This window comes from Carettochelys insculpta, chromosome 14 (genome assembly GCF_033958435.1).
Source record: "Carettochelys insculpta isolate YL-2023 chromosome 14, ASM3395843v1, whole genome shotgun sequence".
Taxonomy (NCBI): Eukaryota; Metazoa; Chordata; order Testudines; family Carettochelyidae; genus Carettochelys; species Carettochelys insculpta.
This window is the reverse complement of record NC_134150.1, coordinates 44,946,076-44,971,692: the sequence shown is the minus strand read 5'-3', so window position 1 is coordinate 44,971,692 and position 25,617 is coordinate 44,946,076. Positions and strand designations below refer to the sequence as shown.

Below are 25,617 nucleotides of genomic sequence, written 5' to 3'. Positions count from 1 at the left end.
ATAATGAGCCACATCCTCCATTGACTGAATGGACTTGATTTCTCCTCTCTTGGGCTGTATCTACACTAGCTCCCAACTTCGAAGGGAGCATGGTAAGTAGGGTGTCAGAAGATTATTAATGAAGTGCCGCAGCGCATATGCAGCACTGCATTTAGCTAATTCTCTCCCGCGGCAACTGAGAAGTGTTAAATTTGAAGTGCCAGCTTGCGTGTGGCTGCGGCTCACCCGTGGGTGCTTTGAAGTGCCTGGGCTACTTCAAAGTCCCTTTACTCCTCAAAATTTTGGGAGCTATTGTAGACACAGCCTTGATGTTCACAACTCCACTTTAACTGCTGATAATGGGCCACATCCTCCATGACCGAAAAGACTGTCAACTCTGGCCCACCCCTTGACTGAGACTCCCTCTTTAAACCCTCCTCTGAAACCCTCCAACTCAGGCATCTGACAAAGCGGGTCTTCGTCCACAAAAGCTTATGCTCCAAAATATCTGTTAGTCTATAAAGGTGCCGCAGGACTTCTTCTTGTCTTTGAAGAGACAGTCTAACTGTACCCATCTGACACTTGTGCCTGCACAGTGATGCAGAATTCCCCCAGGAGGACATTATACACATGCACAAGCACCCTGGTGATGCTCACATTACAAATTCAATTTACCAGAGGATTTTCCAATTTATGCACCTTTGTTTACTTCACCACCACACTGTCCTCTACAGGCTGAGCCTCTCTCATCCGGCAACATCTGTAATCCAGCATGATTTTAGTTAGCCAAAACAACAGCTTATCATTGGTGTGGCCAAGTTTCCTGAGGTCCCATACAGTTTGTTGTCAGCCACCAGTCCTGGCTCTCAGTGTTCTGTGCAGTTGTTTAGCTGTAATTTACCCCTAAATGTCTTCTAGGAACCCAGATAGCAGTGGAAGTGTTGGTAATGTGCTAGACAATATTGACCTCCTGTGGTCCAGCAAATTCTCTCATTCAGCACTAGTCAGGTCCCAAGGGTGCTAAACTAGAGAAGCTTAACCAGTAGACCCTCTTCCTCTGGGACTTATTAGAACAGGGGTCAGCATCCTTTCCAAGACAGAGTGCTGAAATTTGACCTTTTCACCTCTATGTACAGTCTGAGAGCCACTGATACTTTTTAAAGTCATTAATAGTCCTACTTACAACAGCTTCATTAATAGGTTAAGATGCAGAGCTTTACAATTTAGATGGTGATTGGTATCATTAGCTGGTCTTTTGTTAATACACCTAGGTGGCCTGGCTTTGAGCAACCTCCTGGCTGTATGAGGGAGGAGGGGCAAGGCTGAACTCCTGCCTCACATGCAGATGAAAACTGGCTTGCATGGCACCCTTGGCCCTTGTGCTGGGGATTGCAGACCCCTGTATTAGAACATGCCAAACTCAGGAGTGACTTCAGACAATACTGCCATTCAAATCACCCAACATAATTGTTTTCCTGGAACATGTTTGAGTGTTCTTGAATCCACCTAGTTCCAGGTTATGAAGGGCAATATTGAGTCTTGGAATGTAATGCTGAAATCTAGTAACTTAAGTTTTAGATTAATATAAAATCTCACATGGACAATAATTTTGATCCACAAGTATACGAACATATTAGTGGAAATGAACACAGTGTCGGCAGGAAAAAAAAAAAACCCTTTGTCGTTGCTTTAATTAAAATGTCTTAAGAGTCGTCAGAGCTATGCTCCTCACTAAACGCCTGACTACTTACTATTTCTACAAATCACACAAGCAAGGAAGGAAGAGTCTAAATGCAGTTTCACTAGTTTTTTTCTCTGTCACTAATTTAGTTACACATGCACACACAGCTTAATTTCCTTTTCAGTGTTAGAAGATGTTTGTTTAATGGATATGCTTTTAAATAACTATGACAGTTGTACACATGTGAATGCAAAAGTACGATCAGTAAACACAAACGCTTACTGTATGTACATGAATAAAACTTCTACATCCTCACAACTCGACCAAATCAAAAGCAATTTTTACTGAAAAAAATCACCTCTTCTCGCTCAAATTTCTATTTCAGCATTCTAGGGCTTTTTTTTACAAAATGAACAAGTATGTTTAATATGAAGAATACATTCTTTTCATTTTCAAAAGGAGACATTTTTCCCCCTCAAACTTAAGGAGGTGGTAGAGGGAAGACACCTTTCAGCAGAAGTGGAAAACTAGACTGAAAAAACTTCAGCCCAAAATCTCAACATTTTGTAAAAAGTCATGAATAGAAATCTTAAGGCAATCTTAACAATAGCACCTGTGTACTGGCTATAATATCCAACTAGAAAGAGTGTGATTGTAACTTTAAGGTTGCACAATTAAATTCCTAAAAAGTCATATACAAAAATTAAATTCCAACAGAAACTTTAAACTTGGTCACTTTACATATAACATATGTAATATGGAACACATTCTGATGTAGTTCTATACAAAAACCAAGATAACTATTAACCGTGAGTCAGACTCTGACTGACCCAGACAAAAGTATGCAGCGAGAAAAGGAGCAAAGGTCTTTCTCCTTACTCGACAGTGCACTTAAACATGGAAACAAGGATTTCTCTGAGCAGCATGCAGTTCTTAAAACAAGCCAGGTTCTGCTCCAGAGACAGTATAACAGGAGTGTCTGTTTTGTACAAAAAAAGTACCTGGTGCTTTGCCAGCTCCCCTGCCACCAGCCAATCCTATGGCTGGGGCTGCTGAGATACCAGCAAGTATCAGTACAAAAAAAAGCACTGGGAATCACTATTCATTGATGATGTCACTACTAACTCCTGCTGTACAGTGTCTTTTCCCTATGCCCCGAAAACCTCAGTGCACACCACAGAGCTGATCTGCATCAGTGTTCCCTGTAAGCTGAGTGTTCGGGTGGCTACCTGGGAGAGATTTAAATGTCAACCAACTTATTAGCAGAGCACCCACACTACTCACAGTTGGCAGCATGTGTTTCTAGTGGTGGTTCAAATCCACACATGCCTTAATGCATATAACTAATTTACATACATGGACATGATGGAAAAAATTAGAGGGAACAGTGGTGTACACTAGGGGTGGATATCAATCTAAGTTATGCAACTTCAGGTACAAAGTTGACGTTGTTAGACCTACTTACAATGGTGTCTTCACTACAGTGTGTCAACAGGAGATGCTCTCCCATCAACAGTCCTTGTGCTTTTCATCTGGTAGAGTACCAGAGTCAACAAGACCAATCAGCAGTCAATTTGTCTATTCTATACTAGTCTCAACCTTACTCTCCAGATCATCACCTTGTCATGATGAGTCAGCTTGTGTGTTCCAATGAACCAAAAAGCAATGCCACAGGGAATCTCATACTCCCAGCAGGATCACCCATGGCAGCAAGATCAAGTGGAGGCTCCAGACAAAGAACGATCCTAAAAGTCCTCAGTGGTGGAACAGGAGGAGGATAGCAAAGGTAAAGCTGCAAAGGGAGACAAAGGCTGCAGCTGACGGGAGACTCCCAGTTGTCGTGCATGCCATGCCATTGGACCTGAGTTTTCTATCTGTCAAGAACTGTGTGGTGGCTGCAGTGCAACAGTTCCCCCATGTTAAAAGAAGTCACGCACAGGTATCTTCCTTTGTGTACTACTCTCCTGAACTTAACCCCTACAGTGGCTGGCGAATGGCAGCAGAAGCGGGATTGTGAAAGCTGGAAGCTTTCAGTCATGAACCAGCATGTAGGCAGTGTATATATGTATCAGTCATTCTGTTTGGAGGACTGAGGTGGTAGAATGATCCGGCTGCTTTATCCACGACTGAGCAGCCATATTCAGGATCCACTCTGCTCACCCCACATGGGAAGGGAGCTAGAAAAGGTGCCCTAAACATAGGCCACCTCAATCCCCCTCACTGGATAACCCCATCCAATGAGGTCACCTCCATGCAGTTAAACAGTAAACTTTTGAACATGGAATATTTGGACTCTACTGGACAACTCAGACAATGAACAACCCGAAAAGACACACAGCAACTACTGACCGCAAGCTGCAACGATTCAACATAGATATCTCTGCCCTGGTAGAAGCGTGTAGACCAGAAGGAGGACAGCTAAGAGCAGAAGGCAGAGGGTACACATTTTTCTGGAAAGGAACCCCAAAAGGAAGAAAAACAAATTAATGGAGTAGGATTTGCCATCAAAAAAATGAGCCGACGAAGATCCCATTCAAAGTCCCTGTTGGCATTAATGAGAGTACATTACTCTCCACTTGAAGCTTGCCAAAAACCAATGGGCAACTGTAATCAGTACTTAGGCACCAACTCTAGATACCAAACATGATGTGAAAGAAGTCCTACGCCCAAAAGTACACAGTCCTGAAAGACATACCCAAAGAAGATAAGATTATTTTCTTGGGGGATTTCAATGCCAGGGTTGGAAGAGATGCGAATCTCTGGCAGACTACCATTGGGAAAGAAGAGTCAGCAACTCCAATGCAGCGTTCCTCCTTACAAAATACACAGAACACGAGTTCGTCATCACGAACATCCTGTTCTGCCAGAAAAACAAATTTAAGACTTCATGGCAACATTCTCAAAGCAGTGGCATCTCACAGACTATATCAATCGCCCACGCTTGGGATTGGCGTGATGTCCTTCTCACACATACGATGACTAGTGCTGATGACTGCTGGACTGACCACCACCTTATTCAATCCACAATGGTGATTAGGACTGTCACCAAATGCCAGTGCCATTGCGGAGCGATTCAATGATTTCTTTGCTTCAGTCTTCATGGCTGAGGATGTTACAGAGGTTCCTAAATCTGAGCCAGCCTTTTTAGGTGACAAATCTGAGGAACTCTCCCAGATTGAAGTGACATTAGAGGAGGTTTTGGAGTTAATTGATAAGCTGAATAGTAACAAGTCTCCAGACCAGACGGTATTCACCCAAGGGTTCTGAAAGAACTCAAATGTGAAATTGCGGAGTTATTAACAGTGGTTTGTAACCTATCCTTTAAATCTGCGTCAGTACCCAATGACTGGAAGACGACCAATATAACGCCAATATTTAAAAAAGGCTCTAGAGGAGACCCTGGCAATTATAGACCGATAAGTCTAACATCAGTACCAGGCAAATTAGTAGAAACAATAGTAAAGAATAAAATTGCAAGGCACATAGAAGAGCACAAATAGTTGGGCAAAAGTCAGCATGGTTTCTGCAGAGGGAAGTCGTGTAACTAATCTATTAGAATTCTTTGAAGGGGTTAATAAACATGCAGACAAGGGGCACCCAGTGGACACAATATACCTAGATTTCCAGAAAGCCTTTGACACGGTCCCACACCAAAGGCTTTTATGTAAATTAGGCGGTCATGGGATAGGAGGAAAGATCCTTTCATGGATCGGGAATTGGTTAAAAGACAGAAAACAAAGGGTTGGAATAAATGGTAAATTTTCACAATGGAGGGGGGTAACTAGTGGTGTTCCCCAGGGGTCAGTCCTGGGACCGATCCTGTTCAACTTGTTCCTCAATGATCTAGAAAATGAGGTAAGCAGTGAGGTGGCAAAGTTTGCAGATGACACCAAGTTGTTCAGGACAGTCAAAACCAAAAGGGATTGTGAAGAACTACAAAAAGATCTCAGCAAACTGAGTGACTGGCAGCAAAATGGCAAATGAAATTTAATGTGGGTAAGTGTAAGGTAATGCACATTGGAAAAAATAACCCAAATTACACGTACAACATGATGGGGTCAAATTTAGCTACGACAGATCAGGAAAGGGATCTTGGAGTTATAGTGGATAGTTCTCTGAAGACATCCACGCAGTGTGCAGCCGCAGTTAGTAAAGCAAATAGGATGTTAGGAATTATTAAAAAAGGGATAGATAATAAGACAAAAGATATCATACTTCCCCTATATAAAACTATGGTACGCCCACATCTTGAGTACTGCGTGCAGATGTGGTCTCCTCACCTCACAAAAGATATATTGGCATTAGGAAAGGTTCAGAAAAGGGCGACTAAGACGATTAGGAGTTTGGAACGGGTCCCACATGGGGAGAGGCTAGAGAGACTGGGACTTTTCAGTCTGGAAAAGAGGCGATTGAGGGGCGATATGATAGAGGTATATAAAATCATGAATGGTGTGGAGAAAGTGAATACAGAAAAATTATTTACCTTCTCCCATAATACAAGAACTAGGGGACACCAAATGAAATTGATGGGTAGTAGGGTCAAAACTAATATAAGGAAATTTTTCTTCACACAGCGCACAGTTAACCTGTGGAACTCCTTGCCGGAGGAGGCTGTGAAGGCCAGGACTCTATCAAGGTTCAAAAAAGAGCTCAATACATTTTTGCAGGTTAGGTCCATAAATGGCTATTAGCCAGGGGTGAAGTATGGTGCCCTAGCCTTCAGTACAAGGGCAGGAGATGGATGGCAGGAGATAAATCACTTGATCATTGTCTTCTGTTCTCCTTCTCTGGGCCACCTGGCACTGGCCACTGTCGGCAGACGGGATACTGGGCTGGATGGACCTTTGGTCTGACCCCGTATGGCCATTCTTATGTTCTTATGTTCTAAATGGAGAAGTCAGAGGAAACAGATCTGACGAAAGATCAATGTGCCAGGCTTGAAGGACCCCATCAGACAAAGTGACTTCCAGATAGTGCGCCAAAGGAAGTGGCTGACTGTACACCCTGATTACACGGAAGAACACTGATGTCAATTGAAAAATGCCATAACTGGCGCTTGTGGAGAAACCATTGTCTACCAGATCAGGAAATATCAGGACTGGTTTGATGAGAACAATGTTGAAACTGAACATTCGATTAAGGCAAAAAGGAAAGCCTTTAGGGTCTGGCAAAGCGACATCAATTGCACAACGAAGAGAAGTGCACGCTAAGGTCAAGGCAGAAGTGCAACGTAAAACAAGGACTCTGAAAAAACTGTGGTAGACTGAGAAGGTGCGAGAACTCCAGCATCTCGCAGACATCAACGATACAAGAGGTTTCTTCAATGCTACCAAAGCTGTTTATGGATAAAGAAACCATGGAATCAATCCCCTGAGATGAAAGGATGGTACCCAACTCTTGAAAGACAATGAAGCCATTGCTTCTCCCTGGAAGGAACACTATGAGCTCTTGAACCACCCCTCCCCTGTGGTCCTAGAATCCCTTGATCAAATCCCTCAGCAACCACCTAGAGACAATCTTGCAATACTTCCTACCCTGAGTGAGGTCCAAGCTGCCATCAAAGCGATGAAGTGCAACAAGGCAACCAGACTAAATGGAATCCCTACTGCAGTCTTCAAAGAAGGTGGACCCTACTGAGTCTCAAGATCTGGGATAGTGAGCAGATACCACAAGATTTCAGAGACACAGTGATCGTCAGTCTTTTCAAGAAGGGCAACAAGTCAGACTGTGGAAACTATTGTGGCATCTCCCTCCTGGCAACAGCAAGGAAAATCTTAGCTCAAATCCTTGCAAACTGACTCTTGCCATTCTCAGAAGAAATTCTCCCATAATGCCATTGTGGCTTCGGATCATCCCGTGGAACAGAAGACATGATCTTCACTGCCCAGCAACTGCAAGAAAAATGCTGTGAACACAACCAAGACTTATATATGAATTTCATCGACCTGACCAAAGCAGCGCTCTGTGGACCATCCTCTCAAAGATCGCCTACCCCAAAAAAATTCATTAGCGTTTTAAGGATGCTTCACAGCAACATGACTGCCACAGTATTGAACAATGGATTCCAAAGCGATCCCTTTCAGGTCAAAATGGGAGACAAGCAAGGTTGCATCATTGCCCCATCACTGTTCTGCATCTCCATTGCCATAACCCTTCACTTCATTGATGGCAAGCTTCCAGATGGTGTGAAGATTGTCTATGGAATGAACAGGAAGCTTTTCAATCTCAAGAGACTGACGGCTAAAAGCAAGCCCTCCACAACTTTGATCATGGAACTCCAATATGCAGACGACAACATAGTTATTCCTCCTTCTCCCACAGCCCTTCAGACCATCTTAAGTGCCTTCGCTGAAGCATACGAGAGTCTCGGCCTCACCCTGAACATCAAAAAGACCAAGGTGCTCCACCAACAGGACAATCTCATGAACCTTCTATTGATGTCAATGGAGAACTACTGGAAAATGTGAAGCACTTCCCATACCTTGGAAGTCATCTTTCCAGCTAAGTCAACATTAACACGGAAATCCAGCATCGTCTGAGCCATGCAAGCTCTGCTTTCACCCACTTGAGACAAAGGGTCTTCAAGAACCAGGACATCTATCCTAAGACAAAGCTCCTTATATACCATGTAGTTGTTGTTCCAATGCTACTATATGCATGTGAAACCTGGACAACATACTAGTGTCACTGGAAGACACTTGAACAATATCTTCAATGCTGCCTCAGGAGAATCCTAAATATCTCTTGAGAGGATAGGTGCACGATCACTAGTGTTCGGGAAGAGTCGAACATGGCCAACATTGAAGCCATTATCATTCACCAACAACTTTGTTGGACTGGTCACAAGGCTCAGATATCTGATCAGCACCTCCCAAAATAGATCCTGTTTTCCAAATTGGAGAAAGGACAGATGAGCACGGCGGGCCAGCAGAAGCGATATAAGGACACGCTGAAGGCACACAAAGTACAGCATGGGTGTTGACAGTTGGGAGAACCTGGCCCAAGACCATCCCCAGTGGAGAACGGTAATCCATGAGGGGGTGGCGCAATTTGAGAGGTGCTACTGCAGTGCAAATGAGGACAGGCAGAGAAGAAGAAAAGACCATCAAAAACTGCCCGACGCCCCTCCAACAGCTACTAACACCTGACTTTTCTGTGATAAGATCTGTGGCTCTGGAATTGGGGTGATCAGCCATCAGACTCGCAAATAGGAGGTATCAAAACAAAAAGCAGTCAAGTAGCACTTTAAAGACTAGCAAAATAGTTTATTAGGTGAGCTTTCGTGGGACAGACCCACTTCTTCAGACCATAGCCAGACCAGAACAGACTCAATATTTAAGGCACAGAGAACCAAAAACAGTAAGCAAGGAGGACAAATCAGAAAAAGATAATCAAGGTGAACAAATCAGAGAGTGGAGAGGTGGGGGGAAGGTCAAGAATTAGATTGAGCCAAGTATGCAGATGAGCCCCTATAGTGACTCAAAGTTCCCATCACGATTTAAATGATTTAAATATAAATCAAGAATTTAGATTTAATCTAATCTAATTCTTGACCTTCCCCCCACCCCTCCACTCTCTGATTTGCTCACCTTGATTATCTTTTTCTGATTTGTCCTCCTTCCTTACTGTTTTTGGTTCTCTGTGCCTTAAATATTGAGTCTGTTCTGGTCTGGATATGGTCTGAAGAAGTGGGTCTGTCCCACGAAAGCTCACCTAATAAACTATTTTGCTAGTCTTTAAAGTGCTACTTGACTGCTTTTTGTTTTGATAGTGTATAGACCAGCACGGCTTCCTCTCTGTTACAAATAGGAGGATGACATAAAGACATCCTACTCATTATTGAGTGACTGCCAAGAAGATGACTAGTCTCAATATATCAATCACCACTGGATCAACTGCTGCACATTGACAGGAATTAGCGTAGGTATACCCACAGAGTGAGGCACCGAAGACACTGGTGCCTGGGAGACCAGGATTTATCCTGCTCTTTCAATGGCATAGATTCAACATCCCTAATTCTGGCACCTTTAGAATAAAAGGCAAGTTTAAAACCAGTTAACGATAAAAAGAAATTCAGGACACCTGCTCATTAGGTCTCCATCATAAAGAAAGTTTGGTGTCTCTTTCCCATATCAGTACAGACCCCTTACACCAAGAATCAAGCCTTTGAGATCAATATTCCATGCAACAGAACTCAACTGCACAGCAATGTGGAACAGCTCCAAGAATTCATGTAAGTGAAAAAATACTGTAAAATCCTATTTTAATAGCTTAGTATTATTTATTTGTGGTAGCACCCACTTGGGCAACTTGAGAATACTTAACATGAATGATATTATGGCTACACAAAAGTTATAGTACAAATAGCTTCATCCTTGGGGGGAAAAAAAAGTCTCAGCCTATTCCTTGCCCCTTGCCCCCTGCCCCCCAACTGGAGGGAGAGAGAGGAGGGCAGTGGAAAAAACACCCAAAAGACAAAACAAAAAGACACCTAGGATGGTGAGTTAAATATATAGGCACACAGGACCAAAGAGGGGCAAGGAAGAAGACGTGTCAGACTGGTCAAGTGCAAAGCAAGAAAGATCCACATCCCAGCCTACAAACAATGCACAGAGGCAGAAGCACTCTGGACTACCCAAAGAGCTCTGATCCAGCCCACAGAATGCCCAGGAGAGACAAGGAAACTGAGGCAGGGAAAGGCATGCAAGGTTCATTGTTTTATATGATCTGTACCCTCTCTTGTACTTAAGAAAAGGAGCAAACAATGTGTTTAAATATGAGGGAATCTGAAGGGTCAATGCTTCACCTCAAGAGGCCGGACAGCACACTTCAGCTCTAAGAGAGTACTGTATTAGACTATGTATTTGCTCATAGAAAGGGCATCTAGGGAACTGGATCCCAAGATCAAGCCAGAGACTGGGATCCATTCAGGTTGGAGACACTTAGCACATCAACTGAGTGGATGGCTAGAAGAACACACACCTGACAGGAATGGCGATACTCACTACATTTGAAGTACTTTCCAAACTCTTGGAAAGTTTAGCTTCTGATGTACTACAGGTTGCACCTCCCAGATCAGGGACTCACTCATTCGGCAACATCGGGTCATGGATGTTCCAGGACCAGAGAACCCGGGGGCCAAAGTGGTGTCTGTGGGGCACGAGCTGGAGCCAGGCACAGAGACAGTGTTTGCATGGCTGGCGTCTGCCTTCAAAAATCTGGCTGGACCAAGGTCCAGAACAACATCTGTGGACACACTGTCATCTAACAGCACAGCCAGGACCACAGTGACAGCTGAGGTGGCCTGCAGCAGTCCACCAGAGTGGCATCCAGGCCCTAAGTGGTGTTCAGCAGCCCAGCTGGGGATCTGTGGTCCAGTCGGACCAGCAATAGGAAGGCCTGTCAGGGTGGAAGAAGCGGGGAGAGGGAGGTGTAGTGGTCTACGCAGCCAGAAGCAGGGGACCTCCCCTGATCCAACAAATTCCCTTTTTCAGGATTCGTCAGGTCCAACCTGCAATTTAGAAAGTTTAGGTAAAAATCCCCAAAAACTCTACAGGTAGCAAGAGAATATCCTTATACCTACAGCTAGAGAAAGAAAGCAATAAAGTGAGATATCTTGTATTTCATGGCCCTTTGATAGCTTCAACTCCACACAATTAGTGCCATGTAAGGATGTTCTCAAGGTCACAGGAAGCAATGCTTTCTAGAAGTTTCTTGAAAGTCAGCAATGCTGGTATACACAGCAATTTATATGACTGCATGGAGAAAATTCACTTACAGAACCTGAATACTCTTTTGAAGAATCAATATGTGAATAAGGCATTCCATTTTCCTTGGAATAAGAAATTAACAGAAATAGAACCCTGCCCTCAGTACTATTTAGAAATGGTCGCTGTTGTTCCCAGCTGAGAGAGAAAGAGAAATGACCATGTTTCTCAGTACTTTCTTGTGAGAGAGATCCCTAGATGGGATGGAGAACAAAGGCTGGGGGCCTAATTAGGCATTCATTACGTAGAATTGGAAATTCCAGCTAGTTGTATCATTTAAAATATTTTAAATTAATTGTATATTTTAATTGTATATTTAATTGTATATTTTAAAAACTCACATTGGGCTTTTCTTATTTTTGAGTACTGAACTATGAAGCCTTAACATACTGTTAATGGAGGCTTTTTATATTGGATGTTGTCATATTGAAGAATCTAAGTGTTTGCACAATAAAGCAGTTCAAGTAAAGAATATATTCCAGTACTAAACCTCAGTAGTTTGTTTTTTTGCTTTTATTGTTACCTGTTAGAATTAGAACAATATAACCATGCTAATCTATACAAGAACTGACAAAGGCTTTCTACCTCTCAGTGAAGGTTTAATAGCAGAGCACTGCAAAGAAGTCTTGTATTACTGAGAATTCATTACTTTTTACAAACTGTATTATAAAACAGCACTGCGCCAAGTGGGAGGCGTGCCCCCTTGGGTAGGGGGCATGAAATTTCATAAGCGGGAGGCGGGGGCGCAAAGCAAAGTCCCTGCAGCTGCAATATCGTTAACAATGGACAAATCCACCTCTGTGAGAGGGAGTGCAGGCAAGCATATGCCCTTGCCACTTTCTCACTTGCAGTGTGCCACTCCTCCCGTGCACCGGGGCCATATGCACTGCCGCTTGCTGCCTCCTCCCAGCCCAGTACCCGACCGCAGTGTACAGCCCACTCCTGTGAGTCCTCCAGCTGACCTTGTACAGCCTCCTCTGCCCCCTCCCCCACATTGCCTGGCTGCACTCAGGTAACCTGTGGTGCGCCAGCAGGACAGCGCCTGTCATTACCCATACTGCTGCTCTAGGAAACACCACCCCTAGCCTCCACCCAGCATGAGAGCAAGCCAGGGACTGTTTGCACTGTGGTAAAGGAAGAAGCCCCTTTAACCTGACTCCCCAGCATTGGACTTGTGTGTTTCACTGAGATTTTTAAAATCTCACCCCAAACCAATGTTCCCTCTAATTGTTTCTATCTCCCTTGCTGCCTCTGCTGGCTCCCACTGCCTCTGTTGCCTGCCTCTAACCTCCACGGCATCTGGGTAAGTGAAATTTAATGTGGGTAAGTGTAAGGTAATGCACATTGGAAAAAATAACCCAAATTACACGTACAACACGATGGGGTCAAATTTAGCTACGACAGATCAGGAAAGGGATCTTGGAGTTATAGTGGATAGTTCTCTGAAGACATCCACGCAGTGTGCAGCCGCAGTTAGTAAAGCAAATAGGATGTTAGGAATTATTAAAAAAGGGATAGATAATAAGACAAAAGATATCATACTTCCCCTATATAAAACTATGGTACGCCCACATCTTGAGTACTGCGTGCAGATGTGGTCTCCTCACCTCACAAAAGATATATTGGCATTAGGAAAGGTTCAGAAAAGGGCGACTAAGATGATTAGGAGTTTGGAACGGGTCCCATATGGGGAGAGGCTAGAGAGACTGGGACTTTTCAGTCTGGAAAAGAGGCGATTGAGGGGCGATATGATAGAGGTATATAAAATCATGAATGGTGTGGAGAAAGTGAATATAGAAAAATTATTTACCTTTTCCCATAATACAAGAACTAGGGGACAGCAAATGAAATTGATGGGTAGTAGGGTCAAAACTAATAAAAGGAAATTTTTCTTCACACAGCGCACAGTCAACCCGTGGAACTCCTTGCCGGAGGAGGCTGTGAAGGCCAGGACTCTATCAGGGTTCAAAAAATTGCTCAATACATTTTTGCAGGTTAGGTCCATAAATGGCTATTAGCCAGGGGTGAAGTATGGTGCCCTAGCCTTCAGTACAAGGGCAGGAGATGGATGGCAGGAGATAAATCACTTGATCATTGTCTTCTGTTCTCCTTCTCTGGGGCAGCTGGCATTGGCCACTGTCAGCAGACGGGATACTGGGCTGGATGGACCTTTGGTCTGACCCAGTATGGCCATTCTTATGCTACCACCAAGGGAGCACGGTGCATCACTTCTGGGAGACCGCTACTCATTTCCAGGTCCGACGGGGGAACCCTGCTAATTGCAGATACAAAGATGTGGGGCCCAACGTAAAAGTTTCCTCACACCACTACAGAACACTTGTAAGCACAACACAGAGTTAGAAATCTAAACTACAAGCAACAAATAAATTCATAAAGTACACACTTAGTTACAGTGTTTATTCGTTTTGCAAAAAAACATGCAAACATTCTGCTCCACAGAGTGCTTACTGAGTGCGGTCCCAATGACTTCAGTAGGATTATGCCCACTACCAAGCACCATTTATAAGGAAATGTTTGTAAACTCAAACAAGGGTAAACCTAAATCTATTTTAAAAGTGCACTTGCAGTTGCCCCATTGAACTACTGCATACAGTAAATGGTAACTGCCACATATGCCTCTCTCAGGGTTCATCCTGGCCTACCCTGATTAGCAGTTATCCCATTTAATTTACTGCATAAATTAAAAGGTAACTGCTAATGTCCCTTTTTTAAAATAAACTGAAACCTGGACTAGAAGCCAAATTCAGTCCCTCGTATGAAGGAAAGAAAGTTAGAAGCACAGGAACAGTTGCTACAAGTGCCATTTGTATTGTTTCAGAAAGATAGGATGGAGTCACTCGCTAGCAGCTCCACAAATGTGTCAGGAAAATCCCCTGACATGATATTATTCCATTGAGAGAAAGAGATCATTCAATAACACAACCACGCCCATCTCTGTAACCAGACTGGCCAAGGTCAAGGCATTCAGAGGAACCAAGAAGGTGCCAGAGTTGTCAACTCCATTTTCTCCAACAGTGTAAAGATGGAACTCCTCTTAAGAGATAAATAACTCTTGAGGCTAACAAGTGTCTATTAAGTTAAGTGGGATGCCTGCGATCACTGAGAATATCAAAGATGGGGAAATTGTCCTTGTAACGCATCAGATAATTGTGATCTTTGTTGAGTCCATGGTGATAAGTATCAAACTTGAAAATAATTCCAATTCACTGTCTCCTTTTGTAATCTGGTTTTAAAATCTCTACTTTAAAAACACTTACCATTAAGTCTTCAATAGTGTGCCCTGCTAAGTTGAAATACTCACTTATCAGTTTGTGTGTATTCAAATTCCTAATGTCTTATTTGTGTCCATTCATTCTTAGGCAAAGCAATTGTGTATCTCCATACATTATTTTATACTGGAAAATTGGACATCTCATAGAACTGGAAAAGACCTCAGGAGATCAATGAGTCCAGTCCCCTGCCCTCTTGGCAGGAGCAACCACCATCCCTTTTTTCCTATAATTAATCTATTTGCCCCAGATCCCTAAATGGGCTCCTCAAGGACTGAACTCACAACCCTTGGTTTAGAAGGCCAATGCTCAAACCGTTGAGCCATCCGTCCCCTGCCAACATATATGATAGAGGGGCATTTCTAGCACAAGATAGCATATATCACATTAGTAATTGTGCAGGAATAGGAGTCCCTGATCATGTGACTGACATGGCTGGGTCCAGTGATGATGTCTCTAGTGTAACTATGTAGACAGAGTGACAGGCCTAGGTGACAGTCTTGTTCTTTCCTACAGACAGCCACCCAACCTCAAGAAAATTCTCACTAGCAACCACACCCCCTAACACAGAAATATTAATCCTGGAACCTTTCTTTGCAACAAACCCCATTGCCAGCACTGTCCCTAACCCTGTGAAAATTTTGATAAAGTTGTGCTCTGTGATCATTTCTTACATCTGATTGACTTCATAGAGACAAATCATCTCCAAATAATGAATATGATATTTCAAAAACACCAACATTGTTAGGGGATAAGGAAAAGCCTAGATGCAATCACACTGAATCTAACTGATTATGTGCAGATAGACACCAGAAGAATCTTAAATAATGTAGTAACAGAGAGGGAGCCGTGCTAGTCTATATACTATCAAAACAAAAAAAAGCAGTAGGTCTGTTCTGATATGGCTGTGGTCTGAAGAAGTGGGTCGGTCCCAAGAAAGCTGACCTAATAAATTATTTTGTTAGTCTTTAAAGTGCTACTTGTCTGCTTTTTGTTTTGATAGTGTATAGACTAGCACGGCTTCCTCTCTGTTACTACTGCACAGGAAAAGAGTGAAATGAACCTGAGTATAAGGTCAACAAGGACTTCAATGAAGACTGTTAGGAGTTTATCTTGCAGATAAGCTCAGCAGTTAAGACGACAAAAGCAATGAAGACAATGGGACCCAAAGAGCTGACCAGCAAGGAAACACTGAATCCGAGTGAGGAGGGCACAAATGAAATTAGAAGGGAAAATGGGTGAAACATACAGAACACTGTAAAGAAAATTGCATAAAGATCAAATAAGATTTTAAAGACTTCAGAAAGAAGAAATAGAGAGGCAGCTGAAAAAGAACAAAAGTCTGAAAAAGGCAGAAAGATAAATTAGTCTGAAACAGGTTGAAAACAGTGAAAGAACATTGGACAGGAGAAAGATGAACAAAATTCTACAATGTTCTCTATGCCTTACATGTCAATATCCAGCATATAGCATCAAGGGAGCAGGCTACAGAAGTTACTACCAGCATTATATGGGAAGAAATTGTATATATAGTTCATAAAGAGAGGGAAGAGCCCACTAGTGGATATTTGGTCAGAATATCTCAAAGCAGGGGAAGATACATTCTTCAAAGCATTGGCGCAACGATTCACCATCTACACAATAGCAAGCATGTTCCAGAGATGTGGAAGAAATCAAAAATACTACCGATTACACAAAGGTGATTCAAAAGAGTTGGTCAATTACCATACAATCACACTCCTTTCACAAGTGTATATGGTCTTCACTATGTCATACTCAGCCTAAGTAGTATCTTGAAGTTCAAAAAATGTAAAAACAAGCTGATTTTCACTCAGGGCTTTCAACAACTGACCACATCCACTCATTTGGCAGCTCACTAAAAAACGTAAGTAATACAAAATTCCATTGGGTCTTGTATTTGTTGACTACAAAAAAGCATTCGACCCAGTGGAGACTAATGATTTACCCAACAATACCGGAATCAGCCCATGTTACCTTGACCTACTGGAAGGAATTAACAGCAATTGTTTGACTTCCCTATGGACACTGAATAATGTTATCTCATCAAACAAGGTGACAATTTCGCCAAAGCTCTTTACAGAAGTATGGAATAATGTTCAAGAAACTGAGCTGGGAAAACAGAATTAGGTTAGACAGGGTACAGTTAATACATCTTCTGTTCACTGAGGAGTGTGTAATAGTGGCAAAGAACACAACAGAACTGGAGAACAAAGTGCAGCAACTGCAAATACTTTCACAGGATATCTAGTTGGAAGTAAACACATTGACAATAAGGCAAGTGCATGTTAGGGCTCATCCCACTCTGAGACTGAGTACAGAAAGTGGGGGCCTGCAAAAAGCTTAAATACCTTGCCTCTATCAGCTCTACTTAAAAAAGCTCCTCAAGGTTATAGATTTCCTGACTCTGGGGGGTAATTGCCACGACCATCATGTGAAGAAAAGAAATCCCTTTAAAAAAAAAAAACAAGACAACACACTTGGATATCCCCCTGTGGGGTAACCATAAGCTTCCCCCTCCTTTAGGAGGGTCTTCAAACAGAGATAAGAAATTAAGCTATAATATGATAGCTGACCTTCTGGTCTAGGCAGGCATTCACACAGACACTCTTTTAGGACACAGGAATTAAATTATTCCCTTAAAAACTAGTTTACTAACACAAGATGAAAAATATCAAAGTGAATCACAGGGCTGGAAGAGACCTCAGGAGGTCATCTAGTCCAGCCCCCTGCTTCTAGAGGGATTAACCCCCACTAAGTCATCTCAGCCAGGACCTTGTCAAGCCAGGTCTTAAAAACTTCAAGGGATGGAGAACCCCCCACTTCTCTAGGCAACACATTCCAATGCTTCACCACCTTCCTGGTGAAGTAGTTGTTCCTAATATCTAACCTACACCTTTCCCTCTAACTTCAGCCATTACTCCTTGTTCTGCCATCTGACACCACTGAGAATAGTTTCTCACCCTCCTCTTTAGAGCTCCCCTTCAGGAAGTTGAGGCTGCTATTAAACCACCCCTAAGTCTTCTCTTCTGTAAACTACAGCCCAAATCCCTCAGCCGATCCTCATGGGTCTTGTACTCCAGCCCCTTAACCATTTTTGTTGCTCTAAATCAGCATAGTTGGCTGCTGGGTGTAATACATTAAAAGCAACTCAAACCCTCAAGGTTAGACTACAGAGAATGACTTCCCTGGGATTCACCTTGGACACTACAGAATACAGGGGAAAAATACATCAACCAGCCTTGAAACGCCCACACCAAATTCAAGACAAAAATAACCTGTTCATGTCTGTCTAAACATTTCCTTTCTTCTTGCATATCTATGCACTGATTATGATGTGGCCAGGATATTTACTGAATTAAGTTAAAAGTCAGTCATCTTTGTCATCTAACTACATCAGCCACACAAAGACCCCTCAGTAGGCAACTGTTTCCATTCAGAAAAGGATCAATCTCCCCATTGGCTCACCTGGCTGCCCTGCACAGAGAACCTTTTCTTTCTGGGTTTAACCCTTTACAGGCATTCCTTCATAATAATGTGGAATAAGCATTGTGCAGATGGAATTGCTGAATGGGAAAGTAATCAAGTGGGTCAACATACTGTGGCAGACCACAGCCTGTGGGCTGCAAAGTCCTGAGAGAAAGCAGATTTATCGGAAGTTGGGTTAATGCTTTCCTGTTTCCTAACTAAGTTCAATCAACAAAGGCAGCTGTGGCCTTATTAGGAGCCAGCCTGCAACAGGGCACAAATCAAGCACCCATGGCCAGTTAAGGCCTCCGGGCTTCCTATAAAACACTTCCTCCCAGGCAGCAAAGGAAAATTAGGAGGCATGCAGGGAGTAGAAGGCCAGAGGATTCAGCTCAGCTAGGTACCAGAGGGAAATGGTGGGCAAAATAGCCCATGGAGAGGATGCTATGGTGAGGCAGGGGCAAGAACCCCACTAGCTGTTCCCCTGTCCTAGGGATCTTGGGTTGGGGTCCAGGGTAGTGGGTGGGTCTGGACTTCCCTTTCCCCTGGAAGGCCACCCTATTAGGCTAACAAGAGCAGCCTGAAACCTATAAAGGGGGTCTGTCTTACCCCCACCTATAACTTGCCTGGGAAAAGAATGGCTCAGTAAATGAAGACCCTTGCCTTTGGGAAAACCCAGGCAGCAAAGAGGCCACCATGAGTCTCTGAGGCACACTAGAAAATCACCATAAAGCACAGGAACCCCTTGAGGGCCAACAGGAAACTGCCACAATACATGTGTATGTCAACACCTGGCCATAGACAATTCATTCCAAGGGGAATGCAGTAGGAGAAGAAAGGCAAGCTGGGCAAGTGTCAATAAAATAAAGACTTTTTAAACAGATGATTATCTGCCCATGATGAAAAGGCAAGAACTGTTTAACTCCACTCTCCTGTCAACAATACTACACTGAGCAGAAAGCTGGTCAATGATGAAAGCAGAAAAAAAGAGAAATTTCCTGTCACCCAGAAAGCAATGGGAAGGCATGTGTGTAAAACATCACTCTTGACAAAATGGAATGGGATGGCATCAACTTGCTTTCACAGGGGGATGGATGAGAATTAGATGGACAAAGGCAATAAATTAGTTTTTTTGGGCAATGCTGATTGTTAATTTGGCTCCTGAATCACTGAGGTCTTATGACCACTGTGCTAAAGTACTGCACTCTAAAGGCAGATCTACACAACGGGTAAAGTCAACCTCCATTAACACCACTCTAGATGCAAGAATAACACAGGTTGGAGACTATATCATAGGTCAACTTACTGCAGCGTCTGCATAAGGGAACAGCAACCTTTCCAAGGCAGAGTGACAAAATTTGACTTTTGACCTTCATGTACAGTTGGAGTGCTGGTGATAACTTTTTAAAGTCACTAAACAGTCCTACTTATAACAGCTTAGCTAACAATAAATTAAGATGCAGAGCTTTACTATTTGGACACTGGAGAACTTTATTCTTTAAGGGAATAACAATGGAGGCAAGATATTGCTGTGCTACAGAAGTCTCTGGATGGACACAGGTTGCCCACTCCCATGAGGCCACAGCAATGTTGGTTTGAGCCAGATGCTTTCCGCCTTCCTGGCAGTAAGAGAGACTGGTCACCTCAAGGATTGTGTAGCAACCCTAAATGGCTAGGTATATTTTAATAGAACTTTGTATTACTATGTATCTTGGTATCACCCTGTATCTTTTTAATAGGCCACAGACTTTTGTAATACTCTCTAGATTTATTGTATATACTACTTTCTACCTTCGTATTATCCTTTATATTGGTTATTTTATATTCATAACATACTTTGTACTGGATTCCATGTTGTACCTAAAATTCCATTTTACTCTTGTACGAGCCTGTAATCCTTGTGCTGTCTGAAAATGAGTGAGAGCCACCCGGAAGTGTGAATGTGGATGCTTAAAGAGTTACCCTCTGGAGCCAGCCTGTCTGGACAAGACAGACTTGGTGACTGAAGAACAATGAGAACTGGACTTTACAGCAGTGACCCACCCAGAGAGGAAGATGAAGTCCCATCTGTAGGTGATGAGTCACACAGAAACCTGGACAGTGGGAAAGGGTCAAACCCATCTGGTTACTCATGGTGCCTGGGGCAGTGGGACAGAACCAGAACTATGGGCTAAAAGCTATAAACTATGTGTGCACCACCACAGGGTTAGGTTCCTCTTCTCACCTTGTCAACACTGGAGCATTAATCTGGCTCAACAGAACCTCACTCCACTCACATCTGGCCAATGGATTAGAGTGAGCAACCTTTGGTAACTGTAAGCAACCACAAAACGTGTGTGTGTGTGTGTGTGTGTGCGCACCTCTGAATAAACTATGTATGTTATATGCATATAATATAAATGATGCTGTATTCTCAATAAACACCGTGTTCTCGCCTTGCCTCTCTAAAAAGAGCCCATGTACTTCTTATAAGCATAACAACTGCTGCTGGGTAGGACCAGCACATGCTGGGGCAGGAGAAGTGGCATCCTTTCCTCTCATCCCAGGGATGCTGCCATGTCGCATCTCCCAGCAGTGGCTGGGTACAGCCAGCATGAATGCCTCTTGGATGATCTGCTGAGCCCCCTCCCCTTGTGCTTGGGGCACACTGTCCTGCCCTTTTCCCTGCCATACCAAAGGGCCTGCAGCTCCTCTCCCTCAAGCATTTCCCCGCTGAGGGCAGAGGGTGATCCCCACCTTCCCTTGTGTGGTGAGCTAAGCCACTGTCCCCCTGTAGAGAGGGGGCTGGGCCCCTCCTTCCCTGGCCAGGAGACTGGCTCCTTCCCCTCCCTTGGGGAGCCAGACTGGGGCCCCCTTGGGGATGGACCACTGTCTCCCTGGGCTGGGCTGGATAACAGGCTCCCTCCACCCCAGCATGCTGCACACAGCATATGCCTTGACTCCTCACTCAGCTTGGCATGGGGGGGGCAGAGCCCAGGCAGTGGGGCAAGTTCTCCCAAGACCCTACATACATCCCATTCATGCCTTATCTGCACTCTGTCCCCTGCCCCCCACCTGCCCCATGTGCTACCACATCCCCAGAGCTGCCCGCCATGGCAGAATTCTCTGTCGTGCACCCCAGACATTGTTGCCTCCAGGGAGCTGCCTCACATGGCAGGGCCCAGAGCCCACCGGGCTTGCCTGGAGGTGAGGGCGGAGAGACACAACTAGCTCCAATGCACCCATGGCCCTATCTGGGCAGATGCTGTACCAGCATCATATTCCCCTGTGCATCAGGAGGAGGGGTTAAAAGCTTCCCTCAAGGCTGGAGTCCATTTGCCGGAGTCCTTGCATGCCAATCAAAACTGGCTCACATGTCACTCTTGGCACATGTGCTGAGGTTGCTGACCCCTGGCCTACACCATGCTGCATTAATGGGAGAAACTCTTATTCTGGTGGAGTACTGGAGTCAGCAGGGATGGGTTTGGTGGTCAGTTTAGACAGTCTTCAAACAGAGCCATTAAATCAACCCAGGTGGATCAGTTGCCGTAGCCTCAATCCTCCAGTGGTGCAGACATATGCCCTGCATGGGCCCTGCTACTGTGAGCTGAAAGGAACCTAATTTACATTAATTTAGCTCTGTCTATCTGCCCTAGCCTACCCTATAAACTTATATCAATATAAGTTCATGACTGAAGAATGTGGAAGAGCCACCCATCTCCATCATAGGCCCCTCTCCTTGGCATGGCACTACACACACACCCCTATATTAAATGCCCCTTCCTCCCAAGGCCAGGGGCAATGCATGGGGGCACAAAAGAAGCACATGCCCTCCAAACACCGTAGACAGGAGAAGCAAGGGACTAGATCCCCTGGGAAACCTAGCAAATGGTGCAGGGCAAAAGGGGGCTGGCTGCAGCAGAGGCCAGGGCTCCCCCTGAACCCACTAGCAGCAGTGGGGTAAACAGGGCAATGTGGCCCTAGCTCACTCTGCTCCCCCAGCTCCTGAAACATCACTGGACCCTTTCCCCCACACACACATTCACCTTCGGGAAGCAAAGCAATGAGGCTGGGAGCCAGGGGAACAGAGTGAGCTAGGATCACATTGCTTTGCTTCCCCCCACCTCTGCCCGTGAGTGCAAGGGGGCCTAAACCCTGCTGCCAGTGCCAGGTTCCCTCCCTGCTAGTCCCCTGGCCTCTCAACCTAAGGGAGGGGATGAAGCAGGGATAGGACAGGAAGAGGCAGGCAGGGTTCGGATCTGGGGTAGAAGAAGGGTTGTTCCACCCTACACCCTGGCTAGGGGTTGCACAGGAAGGATTTACATAGGAGGGACGGTAACATGCTCCGTGCCCCCTGTGTGTGTCCTTCAGCAGCAGTCACCTCTGCTCAAGCCATTACTCCACTCAGTGTTTGTGTAATATGAGTGCTTGGGCAGGAGAGATTCAGGGGCTGCCCAGAAGATTTCGGAGAGTACCCACAGCCAGCAGCTTGTGTTTGTACTGGGAGGGCACAATCCCACGCGCCCCAGGGCACATAACAAAACCGATTGCACAGCTGGACGGAAGAAGCTAGAGGGAACACTGACTCTGACCCGCCCCACCCCGCCGCCATTACTCCGACCCCCCCAGGTCGGTAGTCTCCATCAAGGCCGCACCCTTTCAGGCAGTGCCCTGACTCGGCGTGCCCAGTCAGCTGAGTGCTTGGGCAGCCCCCCAGGAGCGGCTCAGGGGCCACCCAGCGGGCAGCCTGCTCCGGCTGGCGGTGCACACCTCGCCCGGCCTGGTGCACAGCACACAACGTGCTCGCCCCACGGAGGGCCCACAGGGTCTTACCCTGACCCCCGCGCCACCCCCAGCACGTCACCCGGCTATGCCTCCGCCAAGCCCGGCCTCACAAGGCACTAGCCCCAGCACAGGCCCCTCGCAGCACTAGCCTGATGCACGTCACAGCCCCTCGTGACAGGGGTCCCCCCGACCGACCAGACCTCGGACCCTCACCTGAGGCGTCCCCCCCGCGCGCGCCACGTTACTCGCCGCTCCAGGCTGCCGTTCGAACTAGGCCGCCATGCCCACCACCCGCCCAGCCCTTGACAGACAAGTCACTCTGCCATTCGCGCTGCGCTCCGGCCGCGCTCCCGCCCCCTTCGGCGAAAACATCTCCAATCAACGGCCAATGGGGCGGGGCTCGGAGTCAGACCAGCTTGAACACAGGGGCGCCTGGGCGGGGCTTAGTTTTGAAGAACAGCTTCCGTCCCCAGTAGCAATACAACATCTCGCTTATAGTCTCGCTCCATTGGACAAAAAAGGGATGAGGGCGGGACCCTTCCATGAGCTCCTGCAACTAGGCGTCGCGGACGCCCAGCGTCCGGTTGCTATGGGGACGGACTACGGCAGCTGCGCCTAAACGCGAGCAGCCCGCCGCAGTTACTATGGTGACGGGGACCGGAGTCGAAGTCTGGGCTTAGCTTAAATGCGGCCGCCAGCGGCTGCGAGAAGGGAAGAGGGCAGCTTCGGCTCAGTGCCCGCGCGTCCTCCAGCGAGCCCGGCGTAGAGACCCCCCGCGCCCTCCAGCGAGCCCGGGGGAGAGACCCCCCATCCTCCAGCCCCCCCCGTCCTCCAGCGAGCCCGGGGGAGAGACCCCCCCATCCTCCAGCCCCCCCGTCCTCCAGCGAGCCCGGGGGAGAGACCCCCCCATCCTCCAGCCCCCCCCGTCCTCCAGCGAGCCCGGGGGAGAGACCCCCCGCGTCCTCCAGCCCCCCCCGTCCTCCAGCGAGCCCGGGGGAGAGACCCCCCGCGTCCTCCAGCCCCCCCGCCCTCCAGCGAGCCCGGGGGAGAGACTCCCCATCCTCCAGCCCCCCCCGTCCTCCAGCGAGCCCGGGAGAGAGCCCCCCCCCGTCCTCCAGCAAGCCCGGGGGAGAGACCCCCCCCGTCCTCCAGCCCCCCCGTCCTCCAGCAAGCCCGGGGGAGAGACCCCCCCGTCCTCCAGTGAGCCCGGAAGAGATCCCCCCCTCCGTCCTCCAGCCCCGCCCGGGGGAGAGACCCCCCCCGTCCTCCAGCCCCCCCGTCCTCCAGCGAGCCCGGGGGAGAGACCCCCCCGTCCTCCAGCCCCCCCCGTCCTCCAGCGAGCCCGGGAGAGAGCACCCCCCATCCTCCAGCCCCCCCCGTCCTCCAGCCCCCCCGTCCTCCAGCGAGCCCGGGAGAGAGCCCCCCCCCCGTCCTCCAGCAAGCCCGGGGGAGAGACCCCCCCATCCTCCAGCCCCCCCGTCCTCCAGTGAGCCCGGAAGAGAGCCCCCCTCCGTCCTCCAGCCCCGCCCGGGGGAGAGACCCCCCCCGTCCTCCAGCCCCGCCCGGGGGAGAGACCCCCCCCGTCCTCCAGCGAACCCGGGAGAGAGCCCCCCCCACGTCCTCCAGCCCCTCCGTCCTCCAGCGAGCCCGGGGGAGCGAGCCCCACCCCCCGTCCTCCAGCCCCGCCCGGGGGAGAGAGCTCCCCCCAGTCCTCCATCCCCCCTGTCCTCCAGCCCCTCCGTCCTCTAGCCCCGCCCGGGGGAGAGAGCCCCCCTGTCCTCCAGCCCCGCCCGGGGAAGAGAGCTCCCCCCAGTCCTCCATCCCCCCCATCCTCCAGCCTCTCCTTCCTTCAGCCCGCCTGGGGCAGAGAGCCTCCCCCGTCCTCCAGCCCCCCCATCCTCCAGCCCCGCCCAGGGGAGAGACCCCCCCCATCCTCCAGCCCCCTAGGGGAAGAGAGACCCCCCCCGTCCTCCAGCCCGCCAGGGGGAGAGAGAGCCCCCCCCCGTCCTCCAGATCGCCCGGGGGAGAGAGAGGCCCCCCCCATCCTTCAGCCCGCCCGGGGCAGAGAGCCCCCCCCCCTCCTCCAGCGCCCCCCATCCTCCAGCCCCGCCCAGGGGAGAGACCCCCCCCCGTCCTCCAGCCCGCCTGGGGGAGAGAGCCCCCCCGTCCTCTAGCGAGCCCAGGGGAGAGAGACCCCCCCCCGTCCTCCAACCCTGCCCAGGAGAGAGCCCCCCCCCGTCCTCCAGCCCCCCTGTCCTCCAGCCCTGCCAGGGGGAGAGAGAGACCCCCCCCGTCCTCCAGCCCTCCCGGGGGAGAGAGACCCCCCCCCCCGTCCTCCCGCCCCCTAGGGGAAGAGAGCCCCCCCCATCCTCCAGCCTGCCCGGGGGAGAGAGACAGACCCCCCCTGTCCTCCAGCCCCCCGTCCTCCAGCCTCCCCCCAGAGCAGAGAGCCCCCTGTCCTCCAGCTGTGGGATGGTGCTGGGAGGGGAGAGAGACTGACCAGGGAGACCAACTGCCACCTCCCTCAAGGAGTGTGCAGAGACGAGTTTGCCAGTGGCCCCTGACTGTGGCGCTTCTCATGACTGGAGATACGGCAGTGCAGCAGGCTGCCCAGCCCCTGCGTGGGCCACCGGACATTTCCCTCCAGCCA

The 25,617-nt window shown here is 47.5% G+C and overlaps 1 long non-coding RNA gene across 1 annotated transcript in view; it reads right to left on the bottom strand.

The window, feature by feature from the left end:
* Window positions 1–23,247, bottom strand: part of LOC142020871 (uncharacterized) — a 210,341-nt gene extending 187,094 nt beyond the window's left edge. The window contains exon 1 of the long non-coding RNA XR_012647531.1: window positions 23,181–23,247. This is a non-coding gene — a long non-coding RNA (uncharacterized LOC142020871). The remainder of the gene's footprint in view (window positions 1–23,180) is intronic.
* Window positions 23,248–25,617: the final 2,370 nt, after the last annotated feature.